The sequence below is a fragment of the Pleurodeles waltl genome, chromosome 11 (assembly GCF_031143425.1).
Source record: "Pleurodeles waltl isolate 20211129_DDA chromosome 11, aPleWal1.hap1.20221129, whole genome shotgun sequence".
Classification (NCBI taxonomy): Eukaryota; Metazoa; Chordata; class Amphibia; order Caudata; family Salamandridae; genus Pleurodeles; species Pleurodeles waltl.
This window is the reverse complement of record NC_090450.1, coordinates 832,011,699-832,028,714: the sequence shown is the minus strand read 5'-3', so window position 1 is coordinate 832,028,714 and position 17,016 is coordinate 832,011,699.

The window sequence follows — 17,016 nt, the reverse complement described above, 5'->3', positions numbered from 1 at the left end:
GGGACAGGTCAATTGGCACCAACAATTCTAAGGAATGCCAATGTATACTTAGATTAATACCTTGCGTCCCTGGGTTAACACCTGGACAGAGCACGCGTTACAAGGGGGCACACCATTGCTAACAATGGGCCTCTATATACAGTTCTGGGTTAGTGCCGATATAGTTTTCCCTAAGCCTGAACAGAACATCTATATTGTCTACAGATTTTGTACCTATTGCCCCCTACCCTGTGGCATGGTGTGCAGCATGTCTAATGTGGCGCACATATGGTGGGTGTATGGGTTCCCTAAGGGGCACAGGAAGAGTGGCACTGCACTGGGTGAAGCCACAGTATTTCTACTTATTGAACTACCTGTGCACATGCATGTCTAACATCTCCTAAGTACCAGGTATACACTCAGCATTCACAGCCTACGCACACACAATAATCATGATGGGCAAATTATGTTGGTATATCTGCACACATATAGTTTACTACAATCCGTAGACATGTCCCACATCCATCTGGAGCAGATTTGTATTCTCATAGGGTACTCAACTGACTTTTGCCCAGCACAATAAGGCTCCTTTCACGGCCACTGCCTCACTTGAATTCTGAGAGTAGTGAGGCACTTGTGGTGCAAATGTCTCCTACATAAGCCCCGTAGAGACCTCAACCCCATGTACATCATCTGTACCATTTCCTGAGTAACTGAAAACAACGTGTGGCACACAGTGCTGTAAGAAGTGCTGTGACAAATATGCTGGCAACAGGCACACTATTCAGATAAACATCACCTCTGAGACATATCTTGTCTAACATCACTGTGTTTGTGGGCATGATTTCCTTTTCGTAAAACCCACAATTACATAGCAACACACGTTGGCACTTGTGCAACAATCAACTTATACTCCATCCTCAACATTGTATCAGACATGGGTGGTCATTATGACATTGGCAGTGACTGTTAACGTGGCAGTAATACTGCCAACAAGCTGGCGGTAATTTCTGCCAAATTAAGACCATGGTGGTGATAACTCCCATGGCCAGCCAATGTACCACACCATCCGCCAGGGCGTTGACACCACAGCGGTAGCCATCAACAGCCAGGCGGAAGACAAGGTACCACCTACCACATTATGACATACCACACCGCCACGATTTCTGGGGTGGTACCAACGCCATCAAAAGCCTGGCGGAAACACATCACAGAAGACCAATGCCGCCATGGAACCGGAATTTCAAGTCTTCCAGATGCTCTTCTACGCCATGCTTCACCTGGAACACCAGCTCCGACGAATGACGACGACAGTGAGTACAGCCACCTAGCACACAAGGGAGGAAGGGAGGGAGGAAAAGGAGAGTGACACACACAAGCACAACACACACCATTCACACAGACACACCATACACCCAACCAGCTGCAGACGTAAACCAATGGCACAGGACACACAGCATAATAATACAAAGACTAGAGGACAGAAGTACTGAAAATGTAATTCCAAAGCAAAAACCACCATATGAACCAATTTAAGAACAGATAGACATAAACAATTGTCCAGAAAGGACCAATGCCCAATCCAAAGTCCATAAGCCCCACATGGCCACAGGGCACAGTCCAAGCCCCAACTTGATCTTGACTAACTATGGACACAACTGTGCAGGGGCAACATCACTTGGGTGGACAGGCACCTCAGGGGGAAGTCGGGAACTTGCCCACTGGTTCTGGAGAGGGCTCCATGCCCATTTCACAATGCTGAGGAGTGCAAAGTCACAGTCTCTGAGGTGGGGAACGTGCCCACTGATCCTGGAGGGGCTCCTTGCTCAACAGTCCATGGAGGATGGCCTATATGCCCTCAGCTGGAGGTGAGGGCTGCATTGTCTCTGCTGGGAGAGGTGTCTCCTGGGCAGCCTTTGCTGGAGGTGAGGGCTGCTGTGTCTCAGCTGGAGGTGAGGGCTGCATTGTCTCTGCTGGGGGAGATGTCTCCTGGGCAGCCTCTGCTGGAGGTGAGGGCTGCTGTGTCCAAGCTGGAGGTGAGGGCTTCTTGCTTGTCATTGGTGGTTGAGTGTGAATCATTTTTTACATTGGTGGTTAAGTGGGAACCATTTCTTCCATTGGTGGTTGAGTGGGAACCTTTTCTTGCATTGATGGTTTAGTGGGATCTTTTTCTTGCATTGGGGGTTGTTAGAAATGGGGTCTTTGGTTGACTGTCAGGTTACCCCCCGTTCAAGCAAGGACCCTCACTCTAGTCAGGGTAAAAGAGAATCACCCTCAGCTAACCCCTGCTTACCCCCTTGGTAGCTTGGCAGAGCAGTAGGCTTAACTTCTGAGTGCTAGGTGTAAAGTATTTGTACCAACACACACAGTAACTTAATGAAAACACTACAAAAGGACACAACACCAGTTTAGAAAAAAATAGGAAATACTTATCTAAACAAAACAAGACCAAAACGACTAAAATCCACAATACACAAGTCAAGTTATCAATAAAAATGCAAAAAGAGTCTTTAAGTAGTTTTAAACACTCACTAGCACTGCTAGGGTTAAAATGTACTTGGTGCGCGTCAAAAATAAACCTGCACGGGTGAGTGTGCGTCAAAATGGTCTTCGAAGGTGTTGATTCCACTCACGAGCGAGACCGTGCGTCATTTCTCCTTTCATGGGTCGGGGCACATAATTTCTTCTCTCTGCAGGAGAGCGATGCGTCGATCCGGTAAGCACTCTAGGGTCCAGGCAGGCCTTGCGTTGTTTTTCCAGCCGCACAATGATCCGAAAAACACGCTGCGCGGGTTATGATCTCCCAGCCCGTGTCAGCGATGCTGCGCGTCGTTTCTCCTGCTCTCTGTATCGATTCTTCAGTCGCATTTCCAGCGAGTGTCATTTCTCAGCTGAGGAGCCGGCGGCGCGTCGTTTCTTCAGCCACAGATCGGAGTTGCGTCAATCTTTTCCCCGCACAGCTCGCTGGATTTCCTTTTCTTTATGCTGCCAGCTTCTCCTTTCAGGGTCCCAGGAACTGGAGGGGCACCACAGGGCAGAGTAGGAGTCTCTCCAGAGACTCCAGGTGCTGGCAGAGAGAAGTCTTTGCTGTCCCTGAGACTTCAAACAACAGGAGGCAAGCTCTAAATCAAGCCCTTGGAGATTTCTTCACAAGATGGAAAGCCCACAACGTCCAGTCTTTGCCCTCTTACTCTGGCAGAAGCAGCAACTGCAGGATAGCTCCACAAAGCACAGTCACAGGCAGGGCAGCACTTCTCCTCAGCTCTTCTCCAGGCAGAGGTTCCTCTTGATGTCCAGACGTGATCTAAAGTCTGTGGTTTTGGGTGCCCTTCTTATACCCAAATTCTCCTTTGAAGTAGGCCTACTTCAAAGTAAAGTCTCTTTTAAATGTGAAATCCTGCCTTGCCCAGGCCAGGCCCCAGCACTCACCATGGGGTCGGAGACTGCATTGTGTGAGGACAGGCACAGTCCTTTCAGGTGTAAGTGACCACTCCTCCCCTCCCTCCTAGCACAGATGACTCATCAGGAAATACAGACTACACCCTAGCTCCTTTTGTGTCACTGTCTAATGTGAGGTGCAACCAGCCCAACTGCCAAACTGACCCAGACAGGGAATCCACAACAGGCAGAGTCACAGAAATGGTATAAGCAAGAAAAGGCTCACTTTCTAAAAGTGGCATTTTCAAACACACAATCTTAAAATCAACTTTACTAAAAGGTGTATTTTTAAATTGTGAGCTCAGAGACCCCAAGCTCCACATGTCCATCCGCTCCCAAAGGGAATCTACACTTTAATCAGATTTAAAGGTAGCCCCCATGTTAACTTATGAGAGGGACAGGCCTTGCAAAAGTGAAAGAATGAATTTAGCAATATTTCACTGTCAGGACATATAAAACACATGACTATGACCCTCATTACAACATTAGCGGTAAAAGCCGCTTACCGCCGTGCAAAAGACCGGCAACACGCGGCCGTGGAATTCCACCACAGCTATTGTGACCCACAGTTCGGAATCTGCCAAAATTCAGACACCCACACAAGTCCGCCACACCAAAGGTCAGTGATAAACTGGCAATAACAAAACTTTCACTGTCACGCCAACAGAAATACGCCCACACTATCACGACCCACGAATCCACGTGGCGGTCTTTCAACCGCGGTATTCCATTGGCGGTACACACCGCCACGCTCAAAATACACACACATTTACAAAACACAGCCACATTGGACAATTCCAAATACACACACCTGATACACATACACACACCACTCCCACACACCCAATACTAAATAAGACACACACCCACATCACCCACAAACCCCTACTACCAAAAATTCAGAAAGAAGGCCAGAGAGAGACAGCCCCAGCAAGAACAACAGCATCCACAGGCACACAACACCATCACCCACATAACTTCCACGCACCTCACACAACACACCACTACATATCAGCACACTTATCACCCCACACATCACCTACACCACCCCATGGCACGGCAAAGACACCCCAGATTCTCGGAGGAGGAGCTCAGGGTCATGGTGGAGGAAATCGTCCGGGTAGAGCCACAGCTATTCGGATCACAGGTGCAGCACTGCAAGGAAGATGGAGCTATGGCAAAGAATCGTGGACAGGGTCAACGCAGTGGGACAGCGCCTCAAGACACCACCTGGCGGTTCAGCGGACTGGCAGCGGACCCCCACCTCCTCCCCCACAACTGACAACATGGGAGGAGCAGGTCTTGGCGATTCAGCATCCTGAGGGCCTCGCAGAAGTAGGTGGAGGAATGGACCCTGGTTAGTCAAATCTTAACTATTACATCCCCCACCCTACCTGTATGCCAGCACATACCCCCACCATCGCCCTCACCCCCATCACTCCTACTCCTCACAAATGTCCCTACATCACAAACCACACATCCTAACACCAAGCCCTGCATGCAACAACAAAGCATGGGCACCCATCACCAAAGCATGCCCACTGCACATACCCATACAACCCTCTAAACCATCATCACACAAGCTCCCACACAGGAATGCAAGCACTGGGGTACACGGTCACCCAGCCATTGCACACCATGGCACACACAGATGTAATAACCATCCTTTTATACCCCTGCAGGAACCCTACCCAACGTCACCGGACAGGAGGGTCCACACATGTCCACACCACCAACAGAGTGATGACAGGACCTCTGTCCAACTGGATTAGATGACCAGCCCGGACCATCTGGGACCTCTGGACAGTCGGTTCCCCTGACACAGTCACAGGCCACTACAGAACTTCCCCCCTCTGGAAACACCAGCACAGCACCCACCCAGCGGGCCCATACCTCCGTCCCCAGGACACGTCAATCAGCAGTGTGTCCACCACTACAGGGAACCCAGGCTAACCCACCACCCCAACAACAACAGGGACCTGGGGGCAGTGACAGTGGGCACACGGTCCAGGGGACGGAGGCCCAGGAACACAGGGGAACTGGGATGGCTGCTGTGCGACAGGGGCGGACAGGCCAAGGGAACCCACTCTCCACGAGGCCCTCTCCTCCATCATGGGAGCCTACCACCACTCCCAGGAGACAATGGCAACGGTACTGGCCAAGTTTCAGGAGATCCAGCGCCTGCAGGAGGAACAGTATATGGGCTTCAGGGAGGAACTCACAACCATCAGCTCCACCCTGGGCACCATCGTAGGGGTGCTGAAGGAACTCGTGAACACCAGGAGGGACACTGTGGTACTACAAGGGGCCCCTGACACTAGCATGGACGATGAACTGCCCACCATCTCCACCAGTGCTAGTGGACAGGACGCCCCGCCACAGGACTACCACACCAGCACCCCATCCCCTGCAGAGGGAGAACCACCCGCAAACGGTCCCTGAGATCCAGGACAAAGACACAGCACGATGCCAAGACCCCCGCCAAGAAATGAGACCATCCTGATTGTCATCCTAATGTCCCACTTTGTCACCCTGTCCATACATTAACTGCCCCAGCTCCACTTCCTATGCCCATATGGGCAATGCACCTGTGAGACTAATAGACTGGACTCTGCCATGGACATTCCTCCACCATCACCCCTCACCATTTTACTACCACCTCCAATATTGAGCACTTAAATAAACACCCTTAAAGCACAAAACAATCTGGAGTCTGTCTGTGATTTCGAAATAGTGTATTAGCAATTACAGTGACAAAATGCTCTTACAATTGTAATGTCAACATACCTATGTCACACAGGTCTAGTCCATGAGGAATCTAAGCAGATGTCACACAGTGGGACCCACATCTGTGAAATCGTAAAGGAAATTGACAACTCATTGCCAACACACTGGGTGAAAAGGACAGACAGTAGAGAGGTAGTAGTGTTAAAGTACATGTAGTAGGCAGGTCTGTAATCTTACCTGTGTCTCACTGGAAATATGCTGGATCACTGAGTCCCTGTTGTTCATGTCTTCTTCCTCTGCTTCCTCGTCTTCACTGTCCACAGGCTCCACAGCTGCCACAACACTGCCATCTGGACCATCCTCCTGCAGAAAAGGCACCTGTCGTCGCAAAGCCAAGTTGTGAAGCATACAGCAGGCCACAATGATCTGGCACACCTTCTTTGGTGAGTAGAATAGGCATCCACCTGTCATATGGAGGCACCGGAACCTGGCCTTCAGGAGGCTGAAGGTCCGCTTGATCACCCTCCTAGTTCACCCATGGGCCTCATAGTAGCGTTCCTCTGCCCTTGTCCTGGGATTCCTCATTGGGGTCAGTAGCCATGACAGGTTGGGGTAACCAGGGTCATCTGCAAATGGCGAGGGACAACTGTTAGACACGCATTAACCTGTGAGGATACACCCAGACAACTATTCCCACTGTCTTGCTCCCAGGTGCTCACCTAATAGCCACACATGGTGCCTCTGGAGTTGCCCAATCACATAAGGGATGCTTCTATTCCGCAGGATGTAGGCGTCATGCACTGAGCCAAGGAAAATGGCATTCACATGGGAGATGTACTGGTCGGCCAAACATACCATCTGTACATTCATTGAATGATAACTCTTCCTGTTTCTGTACACCTGTTCACTCCTGTGGGGGGGGGACCAAAGCCACATGGGTCCCATCAATGGCACCTATGATGTTGGGGATATGTCCCAGGGCATAGAAATCACCTTTCACTGTATTCTAATTAAGTGTGGGTGTACTTTACTGTGAGAACACTAGGCGCTCTGAGTAATCAGGTAAAAATCACAAAAGTTATATCCTCTGATGGTGCACCCTTGAAAGACCCCACCCCTGGGTCTTGATATGTGCAAAAGCACTCGTAAATACCATTGACTACAAGAGGCACTCATACACAAGTAAAATACAGTACTCTAACTTAGAAAGTTGAGTGTTATTGTTTACTTCATGGTTTTTATATTGCCTGGATCTTTATCGAGTCTCTGTGTTTCCTCAATAATAGATATTTCATAATAGGAGCAATTTGGATACGACAACAAGGAATATCTAAGATATATATTTTGGACTTATGTACTTTAGGTACCATTAGGGATTGAGGCAACGCAAGATAGGTGACTCAGGATATTTAACCTCTTTAGGTACACACACCCACTAACTTCTATATTTGAGCACTAATTTTACGATTCTACGTTTGATATAGTGGCACGTGATCTAGTAACAATAATGCATGATGACACAACATATGATATCTTCACATGTGGGAACAAAGATGCTCTAAGAACCTGCATGACTTTCTATCCCACCGTTTGTATCACACTGGTGGTGGTTTCCATACTTATGTATGTGGACCGAGACTATAATAATAGGTACTTGTACGATTACAGCCCTGATGAAGTCATTGGGAAATTCCCTGACGAAACATGTGTTGGCTGTGAATCTGAACAAGGAGTGGAATCAACACTGACTACAAGATACTTTTGAAGAATATGACTTAATTTGGATTGAAGGAATTTGACCTTTGACCTTGGATTATATAACAAGTTTGGAGCAACAAATTTGATTATTTGGTTACTTTGGATTTGGACATTGATACTTATTTGGAGGACATTGATATATATGATGAATATCATTCTTTTTTCTTTTTTCTTGTAGAAATACATAAATCCAATTATGATCTAATGATTACTTGCTTATGAGTACTGCCTTATTCGAAGTTGTAACGAATCCAAAAATATTTACTTTAGAGTACTGTATTTTACTTGTGTATGAGTGCCTCTTGTAGTCAATGGCACCTTTCACTGTAGGCAAATCCTCCACCTGAGGGAAAACGATGTAGCTCCGCATGTGTTTGAGAAGGGCAGACAACACTCTGGACAACACGTTGGAAAACATAGTCTGGGACATCCCTGATGCTATGGCCATTGTTGTTTGAAATGACCCACTTGCAAGGAAATGGAGCACTGACAGCACCTGCACTTGAGGGGGGATTCCTGTGGGATGGTGGATTGCTGACATCAGGTCTGGCTCCAACTGGGTACACAGTTCCTGGATTGTGGCACGGTGAAGCCTATATGTGATAATCATATGTCGCTCCTCCATTGTCGACAGGTCCACCAACGGTCGGTACACCGGAGGATGCCGCCATCTCCTCACATGTCCCAGCGGACGGTGCCTATGAAGGACAACAGCGGGCATAGAGTCAAACAACTCAGAGGTACATACCCACAGTTTACACAGAACACCATTCATATACAAAAGGTGGCCTGTATGTGTGTTGAGTCTAGGCCTAGGTATGTGTGACGCAGTTGAAAATTAATCCATGTGGGCCCCTGAAATGGTGGCTGCCTGACCTCTAAAGTGGGACAATGAGATGTGAGGTAACTGCGCTGGTGTTGTACACCGTCGTGGTAGGCGGTCGAAGACCGCAGTGCAATGCTGCATTGGTTAGCATTGGACCCTGTGGGTCCCAGGAGCCAATGACTATGTACGCCGGCGGTGACGGTACGCACCGCCGCGGAAGTGACCGCCATTTTCTATCCGTTCAATCACTCAATACCTGATCTTCGACAGGAGAGGACCTACACTGCAAGTGCTGCTGTGACCTCGGTCAGGAAGAGACAATGGCTCGAGTGTCTGGGGAAAGGGCCCCTGCCTTCACATCGGAGGAGTTGGAGAAACTCGTGGATGGGTTCCTCCCCCAGTACACGCTACTCTACGGTCCTCCAGACAAACAGGTAAGTACACTGGGAGCATGCTGTATGGGCTATGCCTGTGTGGAGAGGGCTGGATGTAAGAAGGAAGGGGGGAGAGTGCGGCGTCCATGAAACGACGGTGAATGCATGTGCCACATGGCATGGGTAGGGATGGGGGCCAATCACTTTGATGGTGCAGTCGGTAATAACTTACTCTTCCCCCTTTACATTTCACGTAGGTCAGGACCCACCAGAAAAAACATATTTGGCGTGCCATCGCCAAGGACGTCTGGACCCTGGGGGTCTACTACAGACGGAGCACCCACTGCCGGAAAAGATGGGAGGATATTCGCCGCTGGAGCAAGAAGACAGTGGAGGCTCAGCTGGGGATGGCCTCCCAACGTGGGAGGGGTGCCCGTCGCACCATGACCCCCCTGATGTTCAGGATCCTGGCGGTGGCCTACCCGGAGTTGGATGGGCACTTGAGGGCATCACAGCAGACACAAGGGGGTGAGTACCCTCTCATTCTGCTGACTTTGCGCGCAGTGAAGGGGTCTGGGTGGGGGAGGTGGGCTGTGGGTTTCCCTAGGCCAGGGCGAGTTCTGTAGGCAAGGTCCCTCTGTAAGGCAGGCCATGTGGAACCCCACCCCACCTCTGTAGAGTGCCAATTACACATAGTCATGCGCCTGTGTCATCTATGTGTGCAGATGTCGTCCATAGCCTTGTAGGGCATTTCCCAGGAATTGAACAGTGGAGCACAAGAGCGCGACGTAGTGCAGGGGGCTTCTGTGTCTGTCGTGTCTGCCAACGGTAGCAGTAATGCATGCACTCAACATGTCTTTCTTCTGTCGTTCCCCCTTCCCCCTTTTGGTGGTCTCCCTGTTCTTGTGTGCATTAGCATCAGGCGGAGGAGCAGTGGCACCTGAGCACCAGGGGGCTGCATCGGAGAAAACCACCATCATTCCCGCTGCCCAGGAGGCCACCTCCAGCACCAGCCCAGCTGCCCAGGACAGGACCACCAGCACAAGCCCAGCTTCCCAGGACAGGACCGCCAGCACAAGCCCAGCTGCCCAGGACAGGACCACCAGCACAAGCCCAGCTGCCCAGTACAGGCCCGCCAGCACAAGCCCAGCTGCCCAGGACAGGACCGCCAGCACAAGCCCAGCTGCCCAGGACAGGCCCGCCAGCACAAGCCCACCTGCCCAGGAGGCCACCGCCAGCAAAAGCCCCGCTGGGCCATGAAGGACCGCCAGCAGCTGAGTCCCTGCAATGGAGACCGCCGCCTCAAGCACCGCTGAATAGGGCACCACCGTCTCAAGCACCACTGCCGTCTGAAGCACTGCTGCACTGGGCACCGCCATCTCAAGCACCGCTGAACAGGGCACCACCGTCTCAAGCACCGCTGCACAGGGCACCGCCATCTCAAGCACTGCTCAACAGGGCACTGGCGTCTCAAGCACTGCTGAACAAGGCACCGCCGTCTCAAGCACCGCTGCACAGGGCACCGCCGTCTCAAGCACCGCTGGCCCATGAGCGGCAAGGGCACTGACACAACTGAGTCTGTCACGGGGTGAATGATGCAATCTGGGCACAAAGCCCCCTCCAGAACCAGTGGAGAGATACATTCACTACCTCTGTCCTTAGCAGGATGAAGCACTCTGGGCACCATGCCCCCTCCAGAACCAGTGGAGAAAGGCATCCACTCCCTCTGTCCTTGGCAGGATGAAGCACTCTGGGCACAAAGCCCCCTCCAGAACCAGTGGAGTATCACATGCACTACCTCTGTCCTTAGTAGGATGAAGCACTCTGGGCACAAAGCCCCCTCCAGAACCAGTGGAGTATCACATCCACTACCTCTGTCCTTAGCAGGATGAAGCACTCTGGGCACAAAGGCCCCTCCAGAACCAGTGGAGACTGTCATCCACTACCTCTGTCCTTAGCAGGATGAAGCACTCTGAGCACCATGCCCCCTCCAGAACCAGTGGAGACTGTCATCCATTACCTCTGTCCTTATCAAGATGAAGCACTCTGGGCACAAAGCCCCCTCCAGAACCAGTGGAGACTGTCATACACTACCTCTGTCCTTAGCAGGATGAAGCACTCTGGGCACAAGCCCCCTCCAGAACCAGTGGAGTATCACATCCACTACCTCTGTCCTTGGCAGGATGAAGCACTCTGGGCACAAAGCCCCCTCCAGAACCAGTGGAGTATCACATCACTACCTCTGTCCTTAGCAGGATGAAGCACTCTGTGCACAAAGCCCCCTCCAGATCCAGTGGAGACTGTCATCCACTACCTTTGTCCTTAGCAGGATGAAGCACTCTGGGCACAAATCCCCCTCCAGGACCAGTGGAGACTGTCATCCACTTGAGAGACTGTGGGTTTGCACTCCCCAGGATTGAACAGTGGGCAAACCACCCACTGTAGAGACTTGTGAGACTGTGGTTTTGCACTCTCCAAGATTGAACAGTGGGCAAACCACCCACTGTAGAGACTTGTGAGACTGTGGCTTTGCACTCCCCAGGATTGAACAGTGGGCAACCCACCCACTGTAGAGACTTGTGAGACTGTGGCTTTGCACTCCCCAGGATTGAACAGTGGGCAAACCACCCACTGGAGAGACTTGTGAGACTGTGGCTTTGCACTCCCCAGGATTGAACAGTGGGCAACCCACCCACTGTAGAGACTTGTGAGACTGTGGCTTTGCACTCCCCAGGATTGAACAGTGGGCAAACCACCCACTGGAGAGACTTGTGAGACTGTGGCTTTGCACTCCCCAGGATTGAACAGTGGGCAACCCACCCACTGTAGAGACTTGAGAGACTGTGGCTTTGCACTCCCCAGGATTGAACAGTGGGCAAACCACCCACTGGAGAGACTTGTGAGACTGTGGCTTTGCACTCCCCAGGATTGAACAGTGGGCATGTGGCCCCCTCGTGGATTTGGCATCGTGCACTCAAGCGGCTGAGGTGCCCCCCTTTCCCTCCCCCTGAGGTGCCTGTTTAGTTGTGCTCTGATGCCCCTGCAGTGTTCTCTCTGTCATGGTCGGGGATCTTGTGTGGGCCTCGCCCATGCCTTGTGGTCCCAGTGTTCCACAGACTTTATTAGAGCACTACCTGGACTACTATGCTTGGTATATATTTTGTACATGGTGTATATATATGTTTCTGCCTACTTGCTTTTAATATATTACAATGGTTACACTCATTTTCTATTGTCTTTGCATTCTTCCAGGGGTCATGGGGGGTGTAACTGTGATGTATTGATATGCATTAGTGTGTGTGTTGTGGTGGGTGAGGGTGGGGGTGTTGCGTGTCCCTGTTTTTTCCCTCCCTCCTCCCCTGTGTCATAGGTGCAGTACTCACCGTGGTCTTCGCCGCCGGCGTTCGTGCTCCTGGTAGAGGAGCATGAAGACTATTGCAGTTAGAATTTGGAGTTCCGGATCCATGGTGTCCTCGTTCCTCGTGGGGTGTGTATAGGTGAGCGTTTTTCCTTCGGGATTCCTGTTTTGGCCGTGTTTTTATCCGCGGTGAATCCACCCCGGAAAAGGTGGCAGATTGGCCTGTCATAATAGTGTGGGCGGTACATTGTCTCCCGTCTGACTGTTGGCGGTGACCGCCGCGCTGTTTGTTTGTACCGCCGTGGCGGTCGGAGTGTTAAAGTGGCTGTTTTTGCTGGCGGTTTCCGCCACGGTTGTAATTGCAAATTTTTTACCGCCGGCCTGTTGGGGGTCTTACCGCCGCTTTAACACCTACCGCCAGGTTTGTAATGACCGCCTATATGTCCTACCTTAATCATACACTGCACCCTGCCCTTGGGGCTACCTAGGGCCTACCTTAGGGGTGCCTTACATGTAAGAAAAGGGAAAGTTTAGGCCTGGCAAGTGGGTTCCCTTGCCAAGTCGAATTTACAGTTAAAACTGCACACACAGACACAGCAGTGGCAGGTCTGAGACATGATTACAGAGCTACTCATGTGGGTGGCACAACCAGTGCTGCAGGCCCAAAAGTAGCATTTGATTTACAGGCCTGGCACATCTAGTGCACTTTACTAGGGACTTACTAGTAAACCAGATATGCCAATCATGGATAAGCCAATTGCATACACATTTTGTAAAGGAGCACTTGCACTTTAGCACTGGTTAGCAGCAGTAAAGTGCCCAGAGTAACAAAAACAGCAAAATCAGAGTCCAGCACACATCAACAACCTGGGGAGAAGAGGCAAAAAGTTAAGGGAGACCACGCCAAGGATGAAAAGTCTAACATTGGTTGAGTGGGAACCTTTTTTTGCATTGGTGGTTGAGTGGGAACCTTACCCCTCCTGGCTGGTGGAGTGGGAACCTTCCCTTTCCTGGCTGGGGGAGTGGGATCCTTCCCGTTCCTCGATGGTGGAGTCGGATCCTTCCCGTTCCTGGATGGTGGAGTGGGATCCTTCACTGTCTTGCCTTCGCGATTAGGAAGTGCCTCCACTGTCCCCGTGGACTGTTTGGCTAAGGTGCTGGGCTGGGTCATTGGGACCCTGCTCTGATGGGCTGGATAGGGGGAAGAGGGAGGGAAGAGGTCAAGACGTGCAAGGAAAATCTTCTTAGGGGCGGGATGTGGGAGGAGGGATGGGATGGGAGTGGAGGGTGAGGGAGTGGTTATTGGAGGAGTATGTCTGCTGGACTTGGGTGCATGTGCATGGGCAGTGTGCTGATGTGAGGTTGATGGCTGTTGGGTGTCTGAGTGCCTGTGTTTGTATCCTTTAGGAGTCGGGACAGACAGGGTGGGAAAGGACCCAGGGGATGCGTGGATGGATGTTGTGGAGGTGTCCACTAGTGAGGTGTGTGTGCTGCTTTGTGTAGTGATGCTGGTGGTGACTGTGCATGCAGGTGTGAGTGTGGATGTGACTGTGAGGGAGGTGGAGGAGGAGGAGGGGGGAGACAGTTGAGGAAATGGATGTGGATGTGTGTGCAACTGTCTGGTGTTTGTGTGAGTGCTTGTGGACTGAAGTGTGGTGCCTGTGTTAGACTGTGCCAGTCTTGTGTGATGTCTTGTGTGCATGCTTATCTGTATGTGTGCATTTGGATGGGTTGGGGTTGAAGAGACTAGGACTGGGAAGTGGTAGTTGGAGGGGGGATGGTAGAAACAGGGACAATGGCTGCCATCAGAGAGGAGACCAGAGCCTGAATCGATCTCTGTTGGGCCACCAATCCACTGTGGATGCCCTCCAGGAATGCATTGCATTGCTGCATCTGGGATGCCAGCCCCTGGATGGCATTCACAATGGTTTACTGCCCTACAGAGATGGATCTCAATAGCCTCCTCACTCATGGCAGCGGGCTGACTGGGGCAAGGCCTGAGATGCCTGGGGCGAAGGAGATGCCCACCCTCCTGGGTGAGCGGGCACGGACAACTATGTGAGGGGCTACTGGGAGGGCAGTGCTGGTATGGAGGGTTGCGACTGTACCTTCAGCTAGGGTGGTCACAGATGTGTCCGCCACCACCAGGAAGCTTCCACCCGAGGAGGTATCTGAGTCAGTGGTGTCACCTCCTGTCTCTGCCGTGGTGCTCCCCTCGCCCTCTCTCCCACTGGTTCCCTCAGCATCAGTAGACTCTGCCTCCTGGGTCCTGTGGGATGCAGCTCCCTCTGTGCTGGTGCCCCCGCTCCTCTGTCAGATGATGCTAATGCACACATGAACAGGATGACAGAAGGGGAAAAGGGGGGAGGGAGAAAAAGGAGGCACTTGGTCAATTGCAGCACCAACACCAGAGATGGCATACACAGTACCGTCACACACAGGGATCAGGAATGAGCACTATGCATTGCACTGGCATTCGATTGGCTAGATGCTACAGCAGGATGAGGGCCAACAACCTCTAACTGCACCCCTCTTGGGACCCACAAAGCCCTGACTGACATGGAATGCAATCAAGCTAGGTTACATGCATTTGCTATGCACCAAGTACCCTTGAGCTGGATCACACTACAAACTTTGACCTGGCATTAAGGGGCACCCACTAACTCACTCCCACCAACTGGATCCCATGCCACCTACCAATTACTGTCATAATGCCCACTGTACTCACCCCCTTGTGCCTGCTGTGATACCCTCAAGCACCAATCCAGCTATGGGTGGGGCACCGCCAATATGCAACCCATCAGGGGGGTCAGCTTCCGATGGGTACCCCTTCCTCTGTGGGAGGCCATCCCAAGCTGGGACTCTACGGTCTTCCGTGCCCAGCATCTCAGGTCCTCCCACTGTTTCCTGCAGTGGATGCTCCACCTGCTATAGACCCCTAGGGTCCGCACGTCCTTGGCGATGACACTCCACAATCCCTTCTTTTGATGGGCGCTGACCTGCAAAGGGAATACAGACAGGAGTACACCATTACACATACAATCCAGCCGGTCACATATATGGCCCACAAATACTGTTTCCAACTCCATTGGTACACACATTGCCCGGCACCCACCATGTACACTACCAACAGACATATCCCCCAAATGACACAATGCCTGCACACACATCTCCATGCAACCTTCCCACATGCATTGTGTCCAAGGTGTACTCACCTGTTCATCTGGAGGCCCATACAGCTGTCCATACTTGGCTAGGACCCCATCCGCCAAGCGCGCCAACTCTGCCAAAGTGAAGGCAGGGGCCCTTTCCCCAGTCACACAGTCCATGGTATGTTCCAGACACAGGTCTCAGCAGCACACAGAGAGTAGGAGTATAGACAGAAAATGGCAGTCATGTCTGCGGCGGTGTACACCGTCACTGCCACCTCCGATCCCCATTGGCCACTGTACTCAAAAGCGCCCTCTATTAGCCAATGAGGAATTGCCCGGCAGTGCAAGACCGCCTTCTTCCATGACACCCAATGTCGGCGGAGTTACCTCACTTCCACCTCTCCCTAGATACAGGACAGGCAGTCACCATTTCATGGTGGTGGACTACATACAGATCTTCCATGTAGGAGGCTGGCCTGGTTTGTAGTGAGTACCAAGGGGTACTTACACTCTGCACCAGGTCCAGGTATCCCTTATTAGTGTAGAAGAGGTGTTCTAGCAGCTTAGGCTGATAGAAAAGGTAGCTTAGCAGAGCAGCTTAGGCTGAACTAGGAGAAATGCAAAGCTCCTACTATACCACTGGTGTCATATGCACAATATCATAAGAAAACACAATACACAGATATACTAAAAATAAAGGTACTTTATTTTTATGACAATATGCCAAAAGTATCTCAGTGAGTACCCTCAGTATGAGGATAGCAAATATACACAAGATATATGTCCATAATACCAAAAATATGCAGTTATAGCAATAGAAAGCAATGCAAGCAATGTACAGTCACAATAGATTGCAATGAGAGCACATAGGTATAGGGGCAACACAAACCATATACTCCAAAAGTGGAATGCGAACCACGAATGGACCACAAACCTGTGTGAGCTTGTAGAGGGTCGCTGGGACTGTAAGAAAAGAGTGAGGGTTAGAAAAATAGCCCACCCCAAGACCCTGAAATGTAGGTGTAAAGGGCACCTAAGTTCCCCAGAGAGCACAGAAGTCGTGATAGGGGAATTCTGCAAGGAAGACCAACACCAGCAATGCAACAACTATGGATTTCCGGACGAGAGTACCTGTGGAACAAGGGGACCAAGTCCAAGTGTCGCGACAAAGTCGAGATTGGGCAGATGCCCAGGAAATGCCAGCTGAGGATGCAAAGAAGCTGCCACCGGATGGTAGAAGCTGTGGATTCTGCAAGAACGAAGAGGACTAGGAACTTCCCCTTTGGAGGATGGATGTCCCACATTGTGAAGAAGCTTGCAAAGGTGCTCCCACGCAGAAAGACTGCAAACAAGCCATGCTAGCTAGGTTGTGGTTAGGGTTTTTGGATGCTGCTGTGGCCCAGG